Source organism: Aulonocara sp. 'chitande type north' Nkhata Bay, linkage group LG5 (assembly GCF_057382095.1).
Source record: "Aulonocara sp. 'chitande type north' Nkhata Bay isolate Kocher_YH1m ecotype deep benthic linkage group LG5, A_spYH_male_GT1.1, whole genome shotgun sequence".
Classification (NCBI taxonomy): domain Eukaryota; kingdom Metazoa; phylum Chordata; class Actinopteri; order Cichliformes; family Cichlidae; genus Aulonocara; species Aulonocara sp. 'chitande type north' Nkhata Bay.
The window spans coordinates 1,367,090-1,390,744 of record NC_141348.1 but is presented as its reverse complement, the minus strand read 5'-3'; the positions used below and the strand labels follow the sequence as shown (position 1 = coordinate 1,390,744).

At 56.0% G+C, this 23,655-nt stretch overlaps 11 non-coding genes and 8 pseudogenes across 11 annotated transcripts; all 19 read right to left on the bottom strand.

Moving 5' to 3' along the window:
* Positions 1-129: 129 nt before the first annotated feature.
* On the bottom strand, positions 130-248 carry LOC147329602 (5S ribosomal RNA). Its single transcript, XR_015129629.1, has one exon. It is a non-coding gene; the product is annotated as a 5S ribosomal RNA (ribosomal RNA).
* A 621-nt stretch (positions 249-869) lies between these two features.
* On the bottom strand, positions 870-988 carry LOC147329601 (5S ribosomal RNA; annotated as a pseudogene).
* Positions 989-1,652: 664 nt separating this feature from the next.
* On the bottom strand, positions 1,653-1,771 carry LOC147329600 (5S ribosomal RNA; annotated as a pseudogene).
* A 1,806-nt stretch (positions 1,772-3,577) lies between these two features.
* On the bottom strand, positions 3,578-3,696 carry LOC147329599 (5S ribosomal RNA; annotated as a pseudogene).
* A 1,135-nt stretch (positions 3,697-4,831) lies between these two features.
* LOC147329598 (5S ribosomal RNA) lies at positions 4,832-4,950 on the bottom strand (annotated as a pseudogene).
* Positions 4,951-5,649: 699 nt separating this feature from the next.
* On the bottom strand, positions 5,650-5,768 carry LOC147329597 (5S ribosomal RNA). The gene has a single exon (XR_015129598.1). It is a non-coding gene; the product is annotated as a 5S ribosomal RNA (ribosomal RNA).
* A 664-nt stretch (positions 5,769-6,432) lies between these two features.
* LOC147329596 (5S ribosomal RNA) lies at positions 6,433-6,551 on the bottom strand. The gene has a single exon (XR_015129618.1). It is a non-coding gene; the product is annotated as a 5S ribosomal RNA (ribosomal RNA).
* A 1,175-nt stretch (positions 6,552-7,726) lies between these two features.
* On the bottom strand, positions 7,727-7,845 carry LOC147329595 (5S ribosomal RNA). Its single transcript, XR_015129560.1, has one exon. It is a non-coding gene; the product is annotated as a 5S ribosomal RNA (ribosomal RNA).
* Positions 7,846-8,980: 1,135 nt separating this feature from the next.
* Positions 8,981-9,099, bottom strand: LOC147329594 (5S ribosomal RNA). Its single transcript, XR_015129329.1, has one exon. It is a non-coding gene; the product is annotated as a 5S ribosomal RNA (ribosomal RNA).
* Positions 9,100-10,867: 1,768 nt separating this feature from the next.
* LOC147329593 (5S ribosomal RNA) lies at positions 10,868-10,986 on the bottom strand (annotated as a pseudogene).
* Positions 10,987-11,608: 622 nt separating this feature from the next.
* LOC147329592 (5S ribosomal RNA) lies at positions 11,609-11,727 on the bottom strand. Its single transcript, XR_015129597.1, has one exon. It is a non-coding gene; the product is annotated as a 5S ribosomal RNA (ribosomal RNA).
* A 938-nt stretch (positions 11,728-12,665) lies between these two features.
* LOC147329591 (5S ribosomal RNA) lies at positions 12,666-12,784 on the bottom strand (annotated as a pseudogene).
* A 740-nt stretch (positions 12,785-13,524) lies between these two features.
* LOC147329590 (5S ribosomal RNA) lies at positions 13,525-13,643 on the bottom strand (annotated as a pseudogene).
* Positions 13,644-14,383: 740 nt separating this feature from the next.
* Positions 14,384-14,502, bottom strand: LOC147329589 (5S ribosomal RNA; annotated as a pseudogene).
* Positions 14,503-16,382: 1,880 nt separating this feature from the next.
* LOC147329588 (5S ribosomal RNA) lies at positions 16,383-16,501 on the bottom strand. The gene has a single exon (XR_015129612.1). It is a non-coding gene; the product is annotated as a 5S ribosomal RNA (ribosomal RNA).
* A 1,596-nt stretch (positions 16,502-18,097) lies between these two features.
* LOC147329587 (5S ribosomal RNA) lies at positions 18,098-18,216 on the bottom strand. Its single transcript, XR_015129615.1, has one exon. It is a non-coding gene; the product is annotated as a 5S ribosomal RNA (ribosomal RNA).
* An 860-nt stretch (positions 18,217-19,076) lies between these two features.
* LOC147329586 (5S ribosomal RNA) lies at positions 19,077-19,195 on the bottom strand. The gene has a single exon (XR_015129611.1). It is a non-coding gene; the product is annotated as a 5S ribosomal RNA (ribosomal RNA).
* Positions 19,196-22,004: 2,809 nt separating this feature from the next.
* On the bottom strand, positions 22,005-22,123 carry LOC147329585 (5S ribosomal RNA). Its single transcript, XR_015129620.1, has one exon. It is a non-coding gene; the product is annotated as a 5S ribosomal RNA (ribosomal RNA).
* Positions 22,124-23,023: 900 nt separating this feature from the next.
* On the bottom strand, positions 23,024-23,142 carry LOC147329584 (5S ribosomal RNA). Its single transcript, XR_015129559.1, has one exon. It is a non-coding gene; the product is annotated as a 5S ribosomal RNA (ribosomal RNA).
* Positions 23,143-23,655: the final 513 nt, after the last annotated feature.

Sequence of the window (23,655 nt, the reverse complement as noted above, 5' to 3'; positions counted from 1 at the left end):
CAGCACAAGACATTGGAAAAGAGCCAAAAGCAATGTCGTTAATGTGCCCTCATTAATGGGCAGATGCTTTTGGTCTTTTAATACACCCCTTCTCTGGATCAAAAGCGGTTCAATGACATGAAAATGAAAGGCTTACAGCACCAGGTATTCCCAGGCAGTCTCCCATCCAAGTACTAACCAAGCCCAGCCCTGCTTAGCTTCCGAGATCAGACGAGGTCAGGCGTGCTCAGGGTGGTATGGCCGTAAGCTGATGGCCCCAGCACAATGTCTCAATTTATGGATTCAAGTGATTAGGTGGCAAGTACCTGAAGTTACGAAGACAATCCTATAACCATACCTGCATGTTTGCATAATACCCTAACCCAAAGGCTCAGTTTGGCATTTATCCAACAGCACAGGCCCTGGATTGTTGAAGATGGCCTCTGGAACCAGCACAGGGCCTGGTGTGTTGTACATGGCCACAGCAAGCAGCACAGGGCCTGGTTTGGTGAAGATGGCCTCGGCCAGAAGCACAGGGCCTGGCGTGATATGAGTGGCCTGAGCAAGAGCCACAGGCCCTGGTGTGGTGTAAGTGGCCTGAGCAAGAGCCACAGGCCCTGGTGTGGTGTAAGTGGCCTGAGCAAGAGCCACAGGCCCTGGTGTGGTGTAATTGGCCTCAATAGCAACTAAGTCCCTGGTTTGGTGTATGTGGCCTCAGCCAGCAAATAAGGCCGTGGTGTGGTGTAGGTGGCATCAGCTAGCAGCACAAGACATTGGAAAACAGCCAAAAGCAATGTCGTTAATGTGCCCTCATTAATGGGCAGCTGCTTTTGGTCTTTTAATACACCCCTTCTCTGGATCAAAAGCGGTTCAATGACATGAAAATGAAAGGCTTACAGCATCAGGTATTCCTAGGCAGTCTCCCATCCAAGTACTAACCAAGCCCAGCCCTGCTTAGCTTCCGAGATCAGACGAGGTCGGGCGTGCTCAGGGTGGTATGGCCGTAAGCTGCTGGCCCCAGCACAATGTCTCAATTTATGGATTCAAGTGATTAGGTGGCAAGTACCTGAAGTTACGAAGACAATCCTATAACCATACCTGCATGTTTGCATAATACCCTAACCCAAAGGCTCAGTTTGGCATTTATCCAACAGCACAGGCCCTGGATTGTTGAAGATTGCGTCAGGAACCAGCACAGGGCCTGGTGTGTTGTACATGGCCACAGCAAGCAGCACAGGGCCTGGTTTGGTGAAGATGGCCTCGGCCAGAAGCACAGGGCCTGGTGTGATATGAGTGGCCTGAGCAAGAGCCACAGGCCCTGGTGTGTTGTAAGTGGCCTCAGCCAGCAGCCACAGGCCCTGGTGTGGTGTAGGTGGCCTCAGCCAGCAGCCACAGGCCCTTGTGTGGTGTAATTGGCCTCAATAGCAACTAAGGCCCTGGTGTGGTGTAGGTGGCCTCAGCCAGCAGCCACAGGCCCTGGTGTGGTGTAAGTGGCCTCAGCCAGCAGCCACAGGCCCTGGTGTGGTGTAAGTGGCATCAGCTAGCAGCACAAGACATTGGAAAACAGCCAAAAGCAATGTCGTTAATGTGCCCTCATTAATGGGGAGCTGCTTTTGGTCTTTTAATACACCCCTTCTCTGGATCAAAAGCGGTTCAATGACATGAAAATGAAAGGCTTACAGCACCAGGTATTCCCAGGCAGTCTCCCATCCAAGTACTAACCAAGCCTAGCCCTGCTTAGCTTCCGAGATCAGACGAGGTCGGGCGTGCTCAGGGTGGTATGGCCGTAAGATGCTGGCCCCAGCACAATGTCTCAATTTATGGATTCAAGTGATTAGGTGGCAAGTACCTGAAGTTACGAAGACAATCCTATAACCATACCTGCATGTTTGCATAATACCCTAACCCAAAGGCTCAGTTTGGCATTTATCCAACAGCACAGGCCCTGGATTGTTGAAGATGGCCTCAAGAACCAGCACAGGACCTGGTGTGTTTTACATGGCCACAGCAAGCAGCACAGGGCCTGGTTTGGTGAAGATGGCCTCAGCAAGCAGCCACAGGCCCTGGTTTGGTGTAAGTGGCCTAAGCCAGCAGCCACAGGCCCTGGTGTGGTGTAAGTGGCCTCAGCCAGCAGCCACAGGCCCTGGTGTGGTCTAAGTGGCCTCAGCCAGTGCCACAGGCCCTGGTGTGGTGTAAGTGGCCTGAGTAAGAGCCACAGGCCCTGGTGTGGTGTAAGTGGCCTCAGCCAGCAGCCACAGGCCCTGGTGTGGTGTAAGTGGCCTGAGCAAGTGCCACAGGCCCTTCTGTGGTGTAAGTGGCCTAAGCCAGAGCCACAGGCCCTGGTGTGGTGTAAGTGGCCTGAGCAAGAGCCACAGGGCCTGGTTTGGTGAAGATGGCCTCGGCCAGAAGCGCAGGGCCTGGTGTGATGTGAGTGGCCTGAGCAAGAGCCACAGGCCTTGGTGTGGTGTAAGTGGCCTCAGCCAGCAGCCACAGGCACTGGTGTGGTGTAAGTGGCCTCAGCCAGCAGCCACAGGCCCTGGTGTGGTGTAGGTGGCCTCAGCCAGCAGCCACAGGCCCTGGTGTGGTGTAAGTGGCCTCAACCAGCAGCCACAGGCCCTGGTGTGGTGTAAGTGGCCTCAGCCAGCAGCCACAGGCCCTGGTGTGGTGTAAGTGGCCTCAGCCAGTGCCACAGGCCCTGGTGTGGTGTAAGTGGCCTGAGCAAGAGCCACAGACCCTGGTGTGATGTAAGTCGCCTCAGCCAGCAGCCACAGGCCCTGGTGTGGTCTAAGCGGCCTGAGCCAGTGCCACAGGCCCTGGTGTGGTGTAAGTGGCCTGAGCAAGAGCCACAGACCCTGGTGTGGTGTAAATGGCCTCAGCCAGCAGCAAAAGGGCCCTGGTGTGGTGTAAGTGGCCTCAGCCAGCAGCCACAGGCCCTGGTGTGGAGTAGGTGGCCTCAGCCAGCAGCCACAGGCCCTTGTGTGGTGTAATTGGCCTCAATAGCAACTAAGGCCCTGGTGTGGTGTAGGTGGCCTCAGCCAGCAGCCACAGGCCCTGGTGTGGTGTAAGTGGCCTCAGCCAGTGCCACAGGCCCTGGTGTGGTGTAAGTGGCCTGAGCAAGAGCCACAGACCCTGGTGTGGTGTAATTGCCCTCAATAGCAACTAATGCCCTGGTGTGGTGTAGGTGGCCTCAGCCAGCAGCCACAGGCCCTGGTGTGGTGTAAGTGGCCTGAGCAAGAGCCACAGGCCCTGGTGTGGTGTAAGTGGCCTGAGCAAGAGCCACAGACCCTGGTGTGGTGTAATTGGCCTCAATAGCAACTAATGCCCTGGTGTGGTGTAGGTGGCCTCAGCCAGCAGCCACAGGCCCTGGTGTGGTGAAAGTGGCCTCAGCCAGAGCCAAAGGCCCTGATGTGGTGTAAGTGGCCCCAGCCGGTCACTCAGGCCCTTGTGTGGTGTAGGTTGCATCAGCTAGCAGCACAAGACATTGGAAAAGAGCCAAAAGCAGTGTCGTTAATGTGCCCTCATTAATGGGCAGCTGCTTTTGGTCTTTTAATACACCCCTTCTCTGGATCAAAAGCGGTTCAATGACATGAAAATCAAAGGCTTACAGCACCAGGTATTCCCAGGCAGTCTCCCATCCAAGTACTAACCAAGCCCAGCCCTGCTTAGCTTCCGAGATCAGACGAGGTCGGGCCTGCTCAGGGTGGTATGGCCGTAAGCTGCTGGCTCCAGCACAATGTCTCAATTTATGGATTCAAGTGATTAGGTGGCAAGTACCTGAAGTTACGAAGACAATGCTATAACCATACCTGCATGTTTGCATAATACCCTAACCCAAAGGCTCAGTTTGGCATTTATCCAACAGCACAGGCCCTGGATTGTTGAAGATGGCCTCAGGAACCAGCACAGGGCCTGGTGTGTTGTACATGGCCACAGCAAGCAGCACAGGGCCTGGTTTGGTGAAGATGGCCTCGGCCAGAAGCGCAGGGCCTGGTGTGATGTGAGTGGCCTGAGCAAGAGCCACAGGCCTTGGTGTGGTGTAAGTGGCCTCAGCCAGCAGCCACAGGCCCTGGTGTGGTGTAAGTCGCCTCAGCCAGAAGCCACAGGCACTGGTGTGGTGTAAGTGGCCTCAGCCAGCAGCCACAGGCCCTGGTGTGGTGTAGGTGGCCTCAGCCAGCAGCCACAGGCCCTGGTGTGGTGTAGGTGGCCTCAGCCAGCAGCCACAGGCCCTGGTGTGGTGTAAGTGGCCTCAGCCAGCAGCCACAGGCCCTGGTGTGGTGTAAGTGGCCTGAGCAAGAGCCACAGGCCCTGGTGTGGTGTAAGTGGCCTGAGCAAGAGCCACAGACCCTGGTGTGGTGTAATTGGCCTCAATAGCAACTAATGCCCTGGTGTGGTGTAGGTGGCCTCAGCCAGCAGCCACAGGCCCTGGTGTGGTGTAAGTGGCCTCAGCCAGCAGCCACAGGCCCTGGTGTGGTGTAAGTGGCCTGAGCAAGTGCCACAGGCCTGGTGTGGTGTAAGTGGCCTGAGCAAGAGCCACAGACCCTGGTGTGGTGTAATTGGCCTCAATAGCAACTAAGGCCCTGGTGTGGTGTAGGTGGCCTCAGCCAGCAGCCACAGGCCCTGGTGTGGTGTAAGTGGCCTCAGCCAGAGCCACAGGCCCTGATGTGGTGTAAGTGGCCCCAGCCGGTCACTCAGGCCCTGGTGTGGTGTAGGTGGCATCAGCTAGCAGCACAAGACATTGGAAAAGAGCCAAAAGCAATGTCGTTAATGTGCCCTCATTAATGGGCAGCTGCTTTTGGTCTTTTAATACACCCCTTCTCTGGATCAAAAGCGGTTCAATGACATGAAAATGAAAGGCTTACAGCACCAGGTATTCCCAGGCAGTCTCCCATCCAAGTACTAACCAAGCCCAGCCATGCTCAGCTTCCGAGATCAGACGAGGTCGGGCGTGCTCAGGGTGGTATGGCCGTAAGCGGCTGGCCCCAGCACAATGTCTCAATTTATGGATTCAGGTGATTAGGTGGCAAGTACCTGAAGTTACGAAGACAATCCTATAACCCTACCTTCATGTTTGCATAATACCCTAACCCAAAGGCTCAGTTTAGCATTTATCCAACAGCACAGGCCCTGGATTGTTGAAGATGGCCTCAGGAACCAGCACAGGGTCTGGTGTGTTGTACATGGCCACAGCTAGCAGCACAGGGCCTGGTTTGGTGAAGATGGCCTCGGCCAGAAGCGCAGGGCCTGGTGTGATGTGAGTGGCCTGAGCAAGAGCCACAGGCCCTGGTGTGGTGTAATTGGCCTCAATAGCAACTAAGGCCCTGGTGTGGTGTAAGTGGCCTGAGCAAGAGCCACATACCCTGGTGTGGTGTAATTGGCCTCAATAGCAACTAAGGCCCTGGTGTGGTGTAGGTGGCCTCAGCCAGCAGCCACAGGCCCTGGTGTGGTGTAAGTGGCCTCAGCCAGAGCAACAGGCCCTGATGTGGTGTAAGTGGCCCCAGCCGGTCACTCAGGCCCTGGTGTGGTGTAGGTGGCATCAGCTAGCAGCACAAGACATTGGAAAACAGCCAAAAGCAATGTCGTTAATGTGCCCTCATTAATGGGGAGCTGCTTCTGGTCTTTTAATACACCCCTTCTCTGGATCAAAAGCGGTTCAATGACATGAAAATGAAAGGCTTACAGCACCAGGTATTCCCAGGCAGTTTCCCATCCAAGTACTAACCAAGCCCAGCCCTGCTTAGCTTCCGAGATCAGACGAGGTCGGGCGTGCTCAGGGTGGTATGGCCGTAAGCTGCTGGCCCCAGCACAATGTCTCAATTTATGGATTCAAGTGATTAGGTGGCAAGTACCTGAAGTTACGAAGACAATCCTATAACCATACCTGCATGTTTGCATAATACCCTAACCAAAAGGCTCAGTTTGGCATTTATCCAACAGCACAGGCCCTGGATTGTTGAAGATGGCCTCAAGAACCAGCACAGGACCTGGTGTGTTTTACATGGCCACAGCAAGCAGCACAGGGCCTGGTTTGGTGAAGATGGCCTCAGCAAGCAGCCACAGGCCCTGGTTTGGTGTAAGTGGCCTCAGCTAGCAGCCACAGGCCCTGGTGTGGTGTGAGTGGCCTCAGCCAGCAGCCACAGGCCCTGGTGTGGTCTAAGTGGCCTCAGCCAGTGCCACAGGCCCTGGTGTGGTGTAAGTGGCCTAAGCCAGAGCCACAGGCCCTGGTGTGGTGTAAGTGGCCTCAATAGCAAATAAGGCCCTGGTGTGGTGTAGGTGGCCTCAGCCAGCAGCCACAGGCCCTGGTGTGGTGTAGGTGGCATCAGCTAGCAGCACAAGACATTGGAAAACAGCCAAAAGCAGTGTCGTTAATGTGCCCTCATTAATGGGCAGCTGCTTTTGGTCTTTTAATACACCCCTTCTCTGGATCAAAAGCGGTTCAATGACATGAAAATGAAAGGCTTACAGCACCAGGTATTCCCAGGCAGTCTCCCATCCAAGTACTAACCAAGCCCAGCCCTGCTTAGCTTCCGAGATCAGACGAGGTCGGGCATGCTCAGGGTGGTATGGCCGTAAGCTGCTGGCTCCAGCACAATGTCTCAATTTATGGATTCAAGTGATTAGGTGGCAAGTACCTGAAGTTACGAAGACAATGCTATAACCATACCTGCATGTTTGCATAATACCCTAACCCAAAGGCTCAGTTTGGCATTTATCCAACAGCACAGGCCCTGGATTGTTGAAGATGGCCTCAGGAACCAGCACAGGGCCTGGTGAGTTGTACATGGCCACAGCAAGGAGCACAGGGCCTGGTTTGGTGAAGATGGCCTCGGCCAGAAGCGCAGGGCCTGGTGTGATGTGAGTGGCCTGAGCAAGAGCCACAGGCCTTGGTGTGGTGTAAGTGGCCTCAGCCAGCAGCCACAGGCCCTGGTGTGGTGTAAGTCGCCTCAGCCAGAAGCCACAGGCACTGGTGTGGTGTAAGTGGCCTCAGCCAGCAGCCACAGGCCCTGGTGTGGTGTAAGTGGCCTCAGCCAGCAGCCACAGGCCCTGGTGTGGTGTAGGTGGCCTCAGCCAGCAGCCACAGGCCCTGGTGTGGTGTAGGTGGCCTCAGCCAGCAGCCACAGGCCCTGGTGTGGTGTAAGTGGCCTCAGCCAGCAGCCACAGGCACTGGTGTGGTGTAAGTGGCCTGAGCAAGAGCCACAGGCCCTGGTGTGGTGTAAGTGGCCTGAGCAAGAGCCACAGACCCTGGTGTGGTTTAAGTGGCCTGAGCAAGAGCCACAGACCCTGGTGTGGTGTAATTGGCCTAAATAGCAACTAATGCCCTGGTGTGGTGTAGGTGGCCTCAGCCAGCAGCCACAGGCCCTGGTGTGGTGTAAGTGGCCTGAGCAAGAGCCACAGGCCCTGGTGTGGTGTAAGTGGCCTGAGCAAGAGCCACAGACCCTGGTGTGGTGTAATTGGCCTCAATAGCAACTAATGCCCTGGTGTGGTGTAGGTGGCCTCAGCCAGCAGCCACAGGCCCTAGTGTGGTGAAAGTGGCCTCAGCCAGAGCCACAGGCCCTGATGTGGTGTAAGTGGCCCCAGCCGGTCCCTCAGGCCCTTGTGTGGTGTAGGTTGCATCAGCTAGCAGCACAAGACATTGGAAAAGAGCCAAAAGCAGTGTCGTTAATGTGCCCTCATTAATGGGCAGCTGCTTTTGGTCTTTTAATACACCCCTTCTCTGGATCAAAAGCGGTTCAATGACATGAAAATGAAAGGCTTACAGCACCAGGTATTCCCAGGCAGTCTCCCATCCAAGTACTAACCAAGCCCAGCCCTGCTTAGCTTCCGAGATCAGACGAGGTCGGGCGTGCTCAGGGTGGTATGGCCGTAAGCTGCTGGCTCCAGCACAATGTCTCAATTTATGGATTCAAGTGATTAGGTGGCAAGTACCTGAAGTTACGAAGACAATGCTATAACCATACCTGCATGTTTGCATAATACCCTAACCCAAAGGCTCAGTTTGGCATTTATCCAACAGCACAGGCCCTGGATTGTTGAAGATGGCCTCAGGAACCAGCACAGGGCCTGGTGTGTTGTACATGGCCACAGCAAGCAGCACAGGGCCTGGTTTGGTGAAGATGGCCTCGGCCAGAAGCGCAGGGCCTGGTGTGATGTGAGTGGCCTGAGCAAGAGCCACAGGCCTTGGTGTGGTGTAAGTGGCCTCAGCCAGCAGCCACAGGCCCTGGTGTGGTGTAAGTCGCCTCAGCCAGAAGCCACAGGCACTGGTGTGGTGTAAGTGGCCTCAGCCAGCAGCCACAGGCCCTGGTGTGGTGTAGGTGGCCTCAGCCAGCAGCCACAGGCCCTGGTGTGGTGTAGGTGGCCTCAGCCAGCAGCCACAGGCCCTGGTGTGGTGTAAGTGGCCTCAGCCAGCAGCCACAGGCACTGGTGTGGTGTAAGTGGCCTGAGCAAGAGCCACAGGCCCTGGTGTGGTGTAAGTGGCCTGAGCAAGAGCCACAGACCCTGGTGTGGTGTAATTGGCCTCAATAGCAACTAATGCCCTGGTGTGGTGTAGGTGGCCTCAGCCAGCAGCCACAGGCCCTGGTGTGGTGTAAGTGGCCTCAGCCAGCAGCCACAGGCCCTGGTGTGGTGTAAGTGGCCTGAGCAAGTGCCACAGGCCTGGTGTGGTGTAAGTGGCCTGAGCAAGAGCCACAGACCCTGGTGTGGTGTAATTGGCCTCAATAGCAACTAAGGCCCTGGTGTGGTGTAGGTGGCCTCAGCCAGCAGCCACAGGCCCTGGTGTGGTGTAAGTGGCCTCAGCCAGAGCCACAGGCCCTGATGTGGTGTAAGTGGCCCCAGCCGGTCACTCAGGCCCTGGTGTGGTGTAGGTGGCATCAGCTAGCAGCACAAGACATTGGAAAACAGCCAAAAGCAATGTCGTTAATGTGCCCTCATTAGTGGGCAGCTGCTTTTGGTCTTTTAATACACCCCTTCTCTGGATCAAAAGCGGTTCAATGACATGAAAATCAAAGGCTTACAGCACCAGGTATTCCCAGGCAGTCTCCTATCCAAGTACTAACCAAGCCCAGCCCTGCTTAGCTTCCGAGATCAGACGAGGTCGGGCGTGCTCAGGGTGGTATGGCCGTAAGCTGCTGGCCCCAGCACAATGACTCAATTTATGGATTCAAGTGATTAGGTGGCAAGTACCTGAAGTTACGAAGACAATCCTATAACCATACCTGCATGTTTGCATAATACCCTAACCCAAAGGCTCAGTTTAGCATTTATCCAACAGCACAGGCCCTGGATTGTTGAAGATGGCCTCAGGAACCAGCACAGGGCCTGGTGTGTTGTACATGGCCACAGCTAGCAGCACAGGGCCTGGTTTGGTGAAGATGGCCTCGGCCAGAAGAGCAGGGCCTGGTGTGATGTGAGTGGCCTGAGCAAGAGCCACAGGCCCTGGTGTGGTGTAAGTGGCCTGAGCAAGAGCCACAGGCCCTGGTGTGGTGTAAGTGGCCTCAGCCAGCAGCCACAGGCCCTGGTGTGGTGTAAGTCACCTCAGCCAGAAGCCACAGTCCCTGGTGTGGTGTAAGTGGCCTCAGCCAGCAGCAACAGGCCCTGGTGTGGTGTAAGTCGCCTCAGCCAGCAGCCACAGGCCCTGGTGTGGTCTAAGCGGCCTGAGCCAGTGCCACAGGCCCTGGTGTGGTGTAAGTGGCCTGAGCAAGAGCCACAGACCCTGGTGTGGTGTAAATGGCCTCAGCCAGCAGCAAAAGGGCCCTGGTGTGGTGTAAGTGGCCTCAGCCAGCAGCCACAGGCCCTGGTGTGGAGTAGGTGGCCTCAGCCAGCAGCCACAGGCCCTTGTGTGGTGTAATTGGCCTCAATAGCAACTAAGGCCCTGGTGTGGTGTAGGTGGCCTCAGCCAGCAGCCACAGGCCCTGGTGTGGTGTAAGTGGCCTCAGCCAGTGCCACAGGCCCTGGTGTGGTGTAAGTGGCCTGAGCAAGAGCCACAGACCCTGGTGTGGTGTAATTGGCCTCAATAGCAACTAAGGCCCTGGTGTGGTGTAGGTGGCCTCAGTCAGCAGCCACAGGCCCTGGTGTGGTGTAAGTGGCCTCAGCCAGTGCCACAGGCCCTGGTGTGGTGTAAGTGGCCTCAGCCAGCAGCAAAAGGGCCCTGGTGTGGTGTAAGTCGCCTCAGCCAGCAGCCACAGGCCCTGGTGTGGTGTAAGTGGCCTCAGCCAGCAGCCACAGGCCCTGGTGTGGTGTAAGTGGCCTCAGCCAGAAGCACAGGGCCTGGTGTGATATGAGTGGCCTGAGCAAGAGCCACAGGCCCTGGTGTGGTGTAAGTGGCCTGAGCAAGAGCCACAGGCCCTGGTGTGGTGTAAGTGGCCTGAGCAAGAGCCACAGGCCCTGGTGTGGTGTAGGTGGCCTCAGCCAGCAGCCACAGGCCCTGGTGTGGTGTAGGTGGCCTCAGCCAGCAGCCACAGGCCCTTGTGTGGTGTAAGTGGCCTCAGCCAGCAGCCACAGGCCCTGGTGTGGTGTAAGTGGCCTCGGCCAGTGCCACAGGCCCTGGTGTGGTGTAAGTGGCCTGAGCAAGAGCCACAGACCATGGTGTGGTGTAATTGGCCTCAATAGCAACTAAGGCCCTGGTGTGGTGTAAGTGGCCTCAGCCAGCAGCCACAGGCCCTGGTGTGGTGTAAGTGGCCTCAGCCAGAGCCACAGGCCCTGATGTGGTGTAAGTGGCCCCAGCCGGTCACTCAGGCCCTGGTGTGGTGTAGGTGGCATCAGCTAGCAGCACAAGACATTGGAAAACAGCCAAAAGCAATGTCGTTAATGTGCCCTCATTAATGGGCAGCTGCTTTTGGTCTTTTAATACACCCCTTCTCTGGATCAAAAGCGGTTCAATGACATGAAAATGAAAGGCTTACAGCACCAGGTATTCCCAGGCAGTCTCCCATCCAAGTACTAACCAAGCCCAGCCATGCTCAGCTTCCGAGATCAGACGAGGTCGGGCGTGCTCAGGGTGGTATGGCCGTAAGCGGCTGGCCCCAGCACAATGTCTCAATTTATGGATTCAGGTGATTAGGTGGCAAGTACCTGAAGTTACGAAGACAATCCTATAACCCTACCTTCATGTTTGCATAATACCCTAACCCAAAGGCTCAGTTTAGCATTTATCCAACAGCACAGGCCCTGGATTGTTGAAGATGGCCTCAGGAACCAGCACAGGGTCTGGTGTGTTGTACATGGCCACAGCTAGCAGCACAGGGCCTGGTTTGGTGAAGATGGCCTCGGCCAGAAGCGCAGGGCCTGGTGTGATGTGAGTGGCCTGAGCAAGAGCCACAGGCCCTGGTGTGGTGTAATTGGCCTCAATAGCAACTAAGGCCCTGGTGTGGTGTAGGTGGCCTCAGCCAGCAGCCACAGGCCCTGGTGTGGTGTAAGTGGCCTCAGCCAGAGCAACAGGCCCTGATGTGGTGTAAGTGGCCCCAGCCGGTCACTCAGGCCCTGGTGTGGTGTAGGTGGCATCAGCTAGCAGCACAAGACATTGGAAAACAGCCAAAAGCAATGTCGTTAATGTGCCCTCATTAATGGGGAGCTGCTTCTGGTCTTTTAATACACCCCTTCTCTGGATCAAAAGCGGTTCAATGACATGAAAATGAAAGGCTTACAGCACCAGGTATTCCCAGGCAGTTTCCCATCCAAGTACTAACCAAGCCCAGCCCTGCTTAGCTTCCGAGATCAGACGAGGTCGGGCGTGCTCAGGGTGGTATGGCCGTAAGCTGCTGGCCCCAGCACAATGTCTCAATTTATGGATTCAAGTGATTAGGTGGCAAGTACCTGAAGTTACGAAGACAATCCTATAACCATACCTGCATGTTTGCATAATACCCTAACCAAAAGGCTCAGTTTGGCATTTATCCAACAGCACAGGCCCTGGATTGTTGAAGATGGCCTCAAGAACCAGCACAGGACCTGGTGTGTTTTACATGGCCACAGCAAGCAGCACAGGGCCTGGTTTGGTGAAGATGGCCTCAGCAAGCAGCCACAGGCCCTGGTTTGGTGTAAGTGGCCTCAGCTAGCAGCCACAGGCCCTGGTGTGGTGTGAGTGGCCTCAGCCAGCAGCCACAGGCCCTGGTGTGGTCTAAGTGGCCTCAGCCAGTGCCACAGGCCCTGGTGTGGTGTAAGTGGCCTAAGCCAGAGCCACAGGCCCTGGTGTGGTGTAAGTGGCCTCAATAGCAAATAAGGCCCTGGTGTGGTGTAGGTGGCCTCAGCCAGCAGCCACAGGCCCTGGTGTGGTGTAGGTGGCCTCAGCCAGCAGCCACAGGCCCTGGTGTGGTGTAAGTGGCCTGAGCAAGAGCCACAGGCCCTGGTGTGGTGTAAGTGGCCTGAGCAAGAGCCACAGACCCTGGTGTGGTGTAATTGGCCTCAATAGCAACTAATGCCCTGGTGTGGTGTAGGTGGCCTCAGCCAGCAGCCACAGGCCCTGGTGTGGTGAAAGTGGCCTCAGCCAGAGCCACAGGCCCTGATGTGGTGTAAGTGGCCCCAGCCGGTCCCTCAGGCCCTTGTGTGGTGTAGGTTGCATCAGCTAGCAGCACAAGACATTGGAAAAGAGCCAAAAGCAGTGTCGTTAATGTGCCCTCATTAATGGGCAGCTGCTTTTGGTCTTTTAATACACCCCTTCTCTGGATCAAAAGCGGTTCAATGACATGAAAATCAAAGGCTTACAGCACCAGGTATTCCCAGGCAGTCTCCCATCCAAGTACTAACCAAGCCCAGCCCTGCTTAGCTTCCGAGATCAGACGAGGTCGGGCGTGCTCAGGGTGGTATGGCCGTGAGCTGCCGGCTCCAGCACAATGTCTCAATTTATGGATTCAAGTGATTAGGTGGCAAGTACCTGAAGTTACGAAGACAATGCTATAACCATACCTGCATGTTTGCATAATACCCTAACCCAAAGGCTCAGTTTGGCATTTATCCAACAGCACAGGCCCTGGATTGTTGAAGATGGCCTCAGGAACCAGCACAGGGCCTGGTGTGTTGTACATGGCCACAGCAAGCAGCACAGGGCCTGGTTTGGTGAAGATGGCCTCAGCCAGAAGCACAGGGCCTGGTGTGATATGAGTGGCCTGAGCAAGAGCCACAGGCCCTGGTGTGGTGTAAGTGGCCTCAGCCAGCAGCCACAGGCCCTGGTGTGGTGTAAGTGGCCTGAGCAAGAGCCACAGGCCCTGGTGTGGTGTAAGTGGCCTGAGCAAGAGCCACAGACCCTGGTGTGGTGTAATTGGCCTCAATAGCAACTAATGCCCTGGTGTGGTGTAGGTGGCCTCAGCCAGTGCCACAGGCCCTGGTGTGGTGTAAGTGGCCTCAGCCAGCAGCCACAGGCCCTGATGTGGTGTAAGTGGCCCCAGCCGGTCACTCAGGCCCTGGTGTGGTGTAGGTGGCATCAGCTAGCAGCACAAGACATTGGAAAAGAGCCAAAAGCAATGTCGTTAATGTGCCCTCATTAATGGGGAGCTGCTTTTGGTCTTTTAATACACCTCTTCTCTGGATCAAAAGCGGTTCAATGACATGAAAATGAAAGGCTTACAGCACCAGGTATTCCCAGGCAGTCTCCCATCCAAGTACTAACCAAGCCCAGCCCTGCTTAGCTTCCGAGATCAGACGAGGTCGGGCGTGCTTAGGGTGGTATGGCCGTAAGCTGCTGGCCCCAGCACAATGTCTCAATTTATGGATTCAAGTGATTAGGTGGCAAGTACCTGAAGTTACGAAGACAATCCTATAACCATACCTGCATGTTTGCATAATACCCTAACCCAAAGGCTCAGTTTGGCATTTATCCAACAGCACAGGCCCTGGATTGTTGAAGATGGCCTCAGGAACCAGCACAGGGCCTGGTGTGTTGTACATGGCCACAGCAAGCAGCACAGGGCCTGGTTTGGTGAAGATGGCCTCAGCCAGAAGCACAGGGCCTGGTGTGATATGAGTGGCCTGAGCAAGAGCCACAGGCCCTGGTGTGGTGTAAGTGGCCTCAGCCAGCAGCCACAGGCCCTGGTGTGGTGTAAGTGGCCTGAGCAAGAGCCACAGGCCCTGGTGTGGTGTAAGTGGCCTGAGCAAGAGCCACAGACCCTGGTGTGGTGTAATTGGCCTCAATAGCAACTAATGCCCTGGTGTGGTGTAGGTGGCCTCAGCCAGTGCCACAGGCCCTGGTGTGGTGTAAGTGGCCTCAGCCAGCAGCCACAGGCCCTGATGTGGTGTAAGTGGCCCCAGCCGGTCACTCAGGCCCTGGTGTGGTGTAGGTGGCATCAGCTAGCAGCACAAGACATTGGAAAAGAGCCAAAAGCAATGTCGTTAATGTGCCCTCATTAATGGGGAGCTGCTTTTGGTCTTTTAATACACCTCTTCTCTGGATCAAAAGCGGTTCAATGACATGAAAATGAAAGGCTTACAGCACCAGGTATTCCCAGGCAGTCTCCCATCCAAGTACTAACCAAGCCCAGCCCTGCTTAGCTTCCGAGATCAGACGAGGTCGGGCGTGCTTAGGGTGGTATGGCCGTAAGCTGCTGGCCCCAGCACAATGTCTCAATTTATGGATTCAAGTGATTAGGTGGCAAGTACCTGAAGTTACGAAGACAATCCTATAACCATACCTGCATGTTTGCATAATACCCTAACCCAAAGGCTCAGTTTGGCATTTATCCAACAGCACAGGCCCTGGATTGTTGAAGATGGCCTCAGGAACCAGCACAGGGCCTGGTGTGTTGTACATGGCCACAGCAAGCAGCACAGGGCCTGGTTTGGTGAAGATGGCCTCAGCCAGAAGCACAGGGCCTGGTGTGATATGAGTGGCCTGAGCAAGAGCCACAGGCCCTGGTGTGTTGTAAGTGGAATCAGCCAGCAGCCACAGGCCCTGGTGTGGTGTAAGTGGCCTGAGCCAGAGCCACAGGCCCTGGTGTGGTGTAAGTGGCCTCAGCCAGAGCCACAGGCCCTGGTGTGGTGTAAGTGGCCTCAGCCAACAGCCACAGGCCCTGGTATGGTGTAAGTGGCCTCAGCCAGAGCCACAGGCCCTGGTGTGGTGTAAGTGGCCTCAGCCAGAGCCACAGGCCCTGGTGTGGTGTAAGTGGCCTCAGCCAACAGCCACAGGCCCTGGTATGGTGTAAGTGGCCTCAGCCAGCAGCCACAGGCCCTGGTGTGGTGTAAGTGGCCAGAAGCGCAGGGCCTGGTGTGATGTGAGTGGCCTGAGCAAGAGCCACAGACCCTGGTGTGGTGTAATTGGCCTCAATAGCAACTAAGGCCCTGGTGTGGTGTATGTGGCCTCAGCCAGCAGCCACAGGCCCTGGTGTGGTGTAACTGGCCTCAGCCAGCAGCCACAGGCCCTGGTGTGGTGTAAGTGGCCTCAGCCAGAGCCACAGGCCCTGATGTGGTGTAAGTCGCCTCAGCTAGCAGCACAGGGCCTGGTTTGGTGAAGATGGCCTCGGCCAGAAGCACAGGACCTGGTTTGATATGAGTGGCCTGAGCCAGCAGCCACAGGCCCTGGTGTGGTGTAAGTGGCCTCAGCCAGCAGCAACAGGCCCTGGTGTGGTGTAAGTCGCCTCAGCCAGAAGCCACAGGCACTGGTGTGGTGTAAGTGGCCTCAGCCAGCAGCAACAGGCCCTGGTGTGGTGTAAGTCGCCTCAGCAAGCAGCCACAGGCCCTGGTGTGGTGTAGGTGGTCTCAGCCAGCAGCCACAGGCCCTGGTGTGGTGTAAGTGGCCTCAGCCAGCAGCCACAGGCCCTGGTGTGGTGTAAGTGGCCTCAGCCAGCAGCCACAGGCCCTGGTGTGGTGTAAGTGGCCTGAGCAAGTGCCACAGGCCTGGTGTGGTGTAAGTGGCCTGAGCAAGAGCCACAGACCCTGGTGTGGTGTAATTGGCCTCAGCCAGCAGCCACAGGCCCTGGTGTGGTGTAAGTCACCTAAGCCAGAAGCCACAGTCCCTGGTGTGGTGTAAGTGGCCTCAGCCAGCAGCAACAGGCCCTGGTGTGGTGTAAGTCGCCTCAGCCAGCAGCCACAGGCCCTGGTGTGGTCTAAGCGGCCTGAGCCAGTGCCACAGGCCCTGGTGTGGTGTAAGTGGCCTGAGCAAGAGCCACAGACCCTGGTGTGGTGTAAATGGCCTCAATAGCAACTAAGGCCCTGGTGTGGTGTATGTGGCCTCAGCCAGCAGCCACAGGCCCTGTTGTGGTGTAACTGGCCTCAGCCAGAGCAACAGGCCCTGATGTGGTGTAAGTGGCCCCAGCCGGTCACTCAGGCCCTGGTGTGGTGTAGGTGGCATCAGCTAGCAGCACAAGACATTGGAAAAGAGCCAAAAGCAATGTCGTTAATGTGCCCTCATTAATGGGGAGCTGCTTTTGGTCTTTTAATACACCCCTTCTCTGGATCAAAAGCGGTTCAATGACATGAAAATGAAAGGCTTACAGCACCAGGTATTCCCAGGTAGTCTCCCATCCAAGTACTAACCAAGCCCAGCCCTGCTTAGCTTCCGAGATCAGACGAGGTCGGGCATGCTCAGGGTGGTATGGCCGTAAGCTGCTGGCTCCAGCACAATGTCTCAATTTATGGATTCAAGTGATTAGGTGGCAAGTACCTGAAGTTACGAAGACAATCCTATAACCATACCTGCATGTTTGCATAATACCCTAACCCAAAGGCTCAGTTTGGCATTTATCCAACAGCACAGGCCCTGGATTGTTGAAGATGGCCTCAGGAACCAGCACAGGGCCTGGTGTGTTGTACATGGCCACAGCAAGCAGCATAGGGCCTGGTTTGGTGAAGATGGCCTCAGCCAGAAGCACAGGGCCTGGTGTGATATGAGTGGCCTGAGCAAGAGCCACAGGCCCTGGTGTGGTGTAAGTGGAATCAGCCAGCAGCCACAGGCCCTGGTGTGGTGTAAGTGGCCTGAGCCAGAGCCACAGGCCCTGGTGTGGTGTAACTGGCCTGAATAGCAAATAAGGCCCTGGTGTGGTGTAAGTGGCCTCAGCCAACAGCCACAGGCCCTGGTATGGTGTAAGTGGCCTCAGCCAGCAGCCACAGGCCCTGGTGTGGTGTAAGTGGCCAGAAGCGCAGGGCTCGGTGTGATGTGAGTGGCCTGAGCAAGAGCCACAGACCCTGGTGTGGTGTAATTGGCCTCAATAGCAACTAAGGCCCTGGTGTGGTGTATGTGGCCTCAGCCAGCAGCCACAGGCCCTGGTTTGGTGAAGATGGCCTCGGCCAGAAGCACAGGACCTGGTTTGATATGAGTGGCCTGAGCCAGCAGCCACAGGCCCTGGTGTGGTGTAAGTGGCCTCAGCCAGCAGCAACAGGCCCTGGTGTGGTGTAAGTCGCCTCAGCCAGAAGCCACAGGCACTGGTGTGGTGTAAGTGGCCTCAGCCAGCAGCAACAGGCCCTGGTGTGGTGTAAGTGGCCTCAGCCAGCAGCCACAGGCCCTGGTGTGGTGTAAGTGGACTCAGCAAGAGCCACAGACCCTGGTGTGGTGTAATTGGCCTAAGCCAGAGCCACAGGCCCTGGTGTGGTGTAAGTGGCCTGAGCAAGAACCACAGGGCCTGGTTTGGTGAAGATGGCCTCGGCCAGAAGCGCAGGGCCTGGTGTGATGTGAGTGGCCTGAGCAAGAGCCACAGGCCCTGGTGTGGTGTAAGTGGCCTCAGCCAGCAGCCACAGGCCCTGGTGTGGTGTAAGTCGCCTCAGCCAGAAGCCACAGGCACTGGTGTGGTGTAAGTGGCCTCAGCCAGCAGCAAAAGGGCCCTGGTGTGGTGTAAGTGGCCTCAGCCAGAGCCACAGGCCCTGGTGTGGTGTAAGTGGCCTGAGCAAGAGCCACAGACCCTGGTGTGGTGTAATTGGCCTCAATAGCAACTAAGGCCCTGGTGTGGTGTAGGTGGCCTCAGCCAGCAGCCACAGGCCCTGGTGTGGTGTAAGTGGCCTCAGCCAGAGCCACAGGCCCTGATGTGGTGTAAGTGGCCCCAGCCGGTCACTCAGGCCCTGGTGTGGTGTAGGTGGCATCAGCTAGCAGCACAAGACATTGGAAAAGAGCCAAAAGCAATGTCGTTAATGTGCCCTCATTAGTGGGCAGCTGCTTTTGGTCTTTTAATAAACCCCTTCTCTGGATCAAAAGCGGTTCAATGACATGAAAGGCTTACAGCACCAGGTATTCCCAGGCAGTCTCCCATCCAAGTACTAACCAAGCCCAGCCCTGCTTAGCTTCCGAGATCAGACGAGGTCGGGCGGGCTCAGGGTGGTATGGCCGTAAGCTGCTGGCCCCAGCACAATGACTCAATTTATGGATTCAAGTGATTAGGTGGCAAGTACCTGAAGTTACGAAGACAATCCTATAACCATACCTGCATGTTTGCATAATACCCTAACCCAAAGGCTCAGTTTAGCATTTATCCAACAGCACAGGCCCTGGATTGTTGAAGATGGCCTCAGGAACCAGCACAGGGCCTGGTGTGTTGTACATGGCCACAGCTAGCAGCACAGGGCCTGGTTTGGTGAAGATGGCCTCGGCCAGAAGAGCAGGGCCTGGTGTGATGTGAGTGGCCTGAGCAAGAGCCACAGGCCCTGGTGTGGTGTAAGTGGCCTCAGCCAGCAGCCACAGGCCCTGGTGTGGTGTAAGTCACCTAAGCCAGAAGCCACAGTCCCTGGTGTGGTGTAAGTGGCCTCAGCCAGCAGCAACAGGCCCTGGTGTGGTGTAAGTCGCCTCAGCCAGCAGCCACAGGCCCTGGTGTGGTCTAAGCGGCCTGAGCCAGTGCCACAGGCCCTGGTGTGGTGTAAGTGGCCTGAGCAAGAGCCACAGACCCTGGTGTGGTGTAAATGGCCTCAATAGCAACTAAGGCCCTGGTGTGGTGTATGTGGCCTCAGCCAGCAGCCACAGGCCCTGTTGTGGTGTAACTGGCCTCAGCCAGAGCAACAGGCCCTGATGTGGTGTAAGTGGCCCCAGCCGGTCACTCAGGCCCTGGTGTGGTGTAGGTGGCATCAGCTAGCAGCACAAGACATTGGAAAAGAGCCAAAAGCAATGTCGTTAATGTGCCCTCATTAATGGGGAGCTGCTTTTGGTCTTTTAATACACCCCTTCTCTGGATCAAAAGCGGTTCAATGACATGAAAATGAAAGGCTTACAGCACCAGGTATTCCCAGGTAGTCTCCCATCCAAGTACTAACCAAGCCCAGCCCTGCTTAGCTTCCGAGATCAGACGAGGTCGGGCATGCTCAGGGTGGTATGGCCGTAAGCTGCTGGCTCCAGCACAATGTCTCAATTTATGGATTCAAGTGATTAGGTGGCAAGTACCTGAAGTTACGAAGACAATCCTATAACCATACCTGCATGTTTGCATAATACCCTAACCCAAAGGCTCAGTTTGGCATTTATCCAACAGCACAGGCCCTGGATTGTTGAAGATGGCCTCAGGAACCAGCACAGGGCCTGGTGTGTTGTACATGGCCACAGCAAGCAGCATAGGGCCTGGTTTGGTGAAGATGGCCTCAGCCAGAAGCACAGGGCCTGGTGTGATATGAGTGGCCTGAGCAAGAGCCACAGGCCCTGGTGTGGTGTAAGTGGAATCAGCCAGCAGCCACAGGCCCTGGTGTGGTGTAAGTGGCCTGAGCCAGAGCCACAGGCCCTGGTGTGGTGTAACTGGCCTGAATAGCAAATAAGGCCCTGGTGTGGTGTAAGTGGCCTCAGCCAACAGCCACAGGCCCTGGTATGGTGTAAGTGGCCTCAGCCAGCAGCCACAGGCCCTGGTGTGGTGTAAGTGGCCAGAAGCGCAGGGCTCGGTGTGATGTGAGTGGCCTGAGCAAGAGCCACAGACCCTGGTGTGGTGTAATTGGCCTCAATAGCAACTAAGGCCCTGGTGTGGTGTATGTGGCCTCAGCCAGCAGCCACAGGCCCTGGTTTGGTGAAGATGGCCTCGGCCAGAAGCACAGGACCTGGTTTGATATGAGTGGCCTGAGCCAGCAGCCACAGGCCCTGGTGTGGTGTAAGTGGCCTCAGCCAGCAGCAACAGGCCCTGGTGTGGTGTAAGTCGCCTCAGCCAGAAGCCACAGGCACTGGTGTGGTGTAAGTGGCCTCAGCCAGCAGCAACAGGCCCTGGTGTGGTGTAAGTGGCCTCAGCCAGCAGCCACAGGCCCTGGTGTGGTGTAAGTGGACTCAGCAAGAGCCACAGACCCTGGTGTGGTGTAATTGGCCTAAGCCAGAGCCACAGGCCCTGGTGTGGTGTAAGTGGCCTGAGCAAGAACCACAGGGCCTGGTTTGGTGAAGATGGCCTCGGCCAGAAGCGCAGGGCCTGGTGTGATGTGAGTGGCCTGAGCAAGAGCCACAGGCCCTGGTGTGGTGTAAGTGGCCTCAGCCAGCAGCCACAGGCCCTGGTGTGGTGTAAGTCGCCTCAGCCAGAAGCCACAGGCACTGGTGTGGTGTAAGTGGCCTCAGCCAGCAGCAAAAGGGCCCTGGTGTGGTGTAAGTGGCCTCAGCCAGAGCCACAGGCCCTGGTGTGGTGTAAGTGGCCTGAGCAAGAGCCACAGACCATGGTGTGGTGTAATTGGCCTCAATAGCAACTAAGGCCCTGGTGTGGTGTAAGTGGCCTCAGCCAGCAGCCACAGGCCCTGGTGTGGTGTAAGTTGCCTCAGCCAGAGCCACAGGCCCTGATGTGGTGTAAGTGGCCCCAGCAGCCACAGGCCCTGGTGTGGTGTAGGTGGCCTCAGCCAGCAGCCACAGGCCCTGGTGTGGTGTAAGTGGCCTGAGCCAGAGCCACAGGCCCTGGTGTGGTGTAACTGGCCTGAATAGCAAATAAGGCCCTGGTGTGGTGTAAGTGGCCTCAGCCAGAGCCACAGGCCCTGGTGTGGTGTAAGTGGCCTCAATAGCAACTAAGGCCCTGGTGTGGTGTAAGTGGCCTCAGCCAGCAGCCACAGGCCCTGGTGTGGTGTAAGTGGCCAGAAGCGCAGGGCCTGGTGTGATGTGAGTGGCCTGAGCAAGAGCCACAGACCCTGGTGTGGTGTAATTGGCCTCAATAGCAACTAAGGCCCTGGTGTGGTGTATGTGGCCTCAGCCAGCAGCCACAGGCCCTGGTGTGGTGTAACTGGCCTCAGCCAGCAGCCACAGGCCCTGGTGTGGTGTAAGTGGCCTCAGCCAGAGCCACAGGCCCTGATGTGGTGTAAGTCGCCTCAGCTAGCAGCACAGGGCCTGGTTTGGTGAAGATGGCCTCGGCCAGAAGCACAGGACCTGGTTTGATATGAGTGGCCTGAGCCAGCAGCCACAGGCCCTGGTGTGGTGTAAGTGGCCTCAGCCAGCAGCAACAGGCCCTGGTGTGGTGTAAGTCGCCTCAGCCAGAAGCCACAGGCACTGGTGTGGTGTAAGTGGCCTCAGCCAGCAGCAACAGGCCCTGGTGTGGTGTAAGTCGCCTCAGCAAGCAGCCACAGGCCCTGGTGTGGTGTAGGTTGTCTCAGCCAGCAGCCACAGGCCCTGGTGTGGTGTAAGTGGCCTCAGCCAGCAGCCACAGGCCCTGGTGTGGTGTAAGTGGCCTCAGCAAGAGCCACAGACCCTGGTGTGGTGTAATTGGCCTAAGCCAGAGCCACAGGCCCTGGTGTGGTGTAAGTGGCCTGAGCAAGAACCACAGGGCCTGGTTTGGTGAAGATGGCCTCGGCCAGAAGCACAGGGCCTGGCGTGATATGAGTGGCCTGAGCAAGAGCCACAGGCCCTGGTGTGGTGTAAGTGGCCTGAGCAAGAGCCACAGGCCCTGGTGTGGTGTAAGTGGCCTGAGCAAGAGCCACAGGCCCTGGTGTGGTGTAAGTGGCCTGAGCAAGAGCCACAGGCCCTGGTGTGGTGTAATTGGCCTCAATAGCAACTAAGGCCCTGGTTTGGTGTATGTGGCCTCAGCCAGCAAATAAGGCCGTGGTGTGGTGTAGGTGGCATCAGCTAGCAGCACAAGACATTGGAAAACAGCCAAAAGCAATGTCGTTAATGTGCCCTCATTAATGGGCAGCTGCTTTTGGTCTTTTAATACACCCCTTCTCTGGATCAAAAGCGGTTCAATGACATGAAAATCAAAGGCTTACAGTACCAGGTATTCCCAGGCAGTCTCCCATCCAAGTACTAACCAAGCCCAGCCCTGCTTAGCTTCCGAGATCAGACGAGGTCGGGCGTGCTCAGGGTGGTATGGCCGTAAGCTGCTGGCGCCAGCACAATGTCTCAATTTATGGATTCAAGTGATTAGGTGGCAAGTACCTGAAGTTACGAAGACAATCCTATAACCATACCTGCATGTTTGCATAATACCCTAACCCAAAGGCTCAGTTTGGCATTTATCCAACAGCACAGGCCCTGGATTGTTGAAGATGGCCTCAGGAACCAGCACAGGGCCTGGTGTGTTGTACATGGCCACAGCAAGCAGCACAGGGCCTGGTTTGGTGAAGATGGCCTCGGCCAGAAGCGCAGGGCCTGGTGTGATGTGAGTGGCCTGCGCAAGAGCCACAGGCCTTGGTGTGGTGTAAGTGGCCTCAGCCAGCAGCCACAGGCCCTGGTGTGGTGTAAGTCGCCTCAGCCAGAAGCCACAGGCACTGGTGTGGTGTAAGTGGCCTCAGCCAGCAGCAAAAGGGCCCTGGTGTGGTGTAATTGGCCTCAATAGCAACTAAGGCCCTGGTGTGGTGTAGGTGGCCTAAGCCAGCAGCCACAGGCCCTGGTGTGGTGTAAGTGGCCTCAGCCAGTGCCACAGGCCCTGGTGTGGTGTAAGTGGCCTGAGCAAGAGCCACAGACCCTGGTGTGGTGTAATTGGCCTCAATAGCAACTAAGGCCCTGGTGTGGTGTAGGTGGCCTCAGCCAGCAGCCACAGGCCCTGGTGTGGTGTAAGTGGCCTCAGCCAGCAGCCACAGGCCCTGATGTGGTGTAAGTGGCCCCAGCCGGTCCCTCAGGCCCTTGTGTGGTGTAGGTTGCATCAGCTAGCAGCACAAGACATTGGAAAAGAGCCAAAAGCAATGTCGTTAATGTGCCCTCATTAATGGGCAGCTGCTTTTGGTCTTTTAATACACCCCTTCTCTGGATCAAAAGCGGTTCAATGACATGAAAATGAAAGGCTTACAGCACCAGGTATTCCCAGGCAGTCTCCCATCCAAGTACTAACCAAGCCCAGCCCTGCTTAGCTTCCGAGATCAGACGAGGTCGGGCGTGCTCAGGGTGGTATGGCCGTAAGCTGCTGGCCCCAGCACAATGTCTCAATTTATGGATTCAAGTGATTAGGTGGCAAGTACCTGAAGTTACGAAGACAATCCTATAACCATACCTGCATGTTTGCATAATACCTGTTATGATATTTTGATACCACGGTAAGCATTTACAGGATATTGTTTTATACAGGAAAACTGTTACTCAATAAGGCCGATCTACTAGTTGTTTTTCTCTTTCTCTGTGACCCAAGAATTAATGTGTAGGACTCACGAGCTGGTACCCCAAGGTCGAAAACACCACAGAGATGAGACCACTTCCTTACTCCCATCCTCCCTTTTTCTTTATCTCCTGGAAAAGGCTCGTTAAAGGCTAGGTGGTTTGTTTCAGAATTCACTAATGAAAGAACTCTGTATTTTATGTCTAGGAGTGTATTTTGCTGGGATGATCATAAATTATAGCTGAACTGATAAACTACACAAGGGATACTTTGCTCAGAAGGCAGGAAGACGTTTTCTTATTTAGTCTGTACCGGTTTGAAC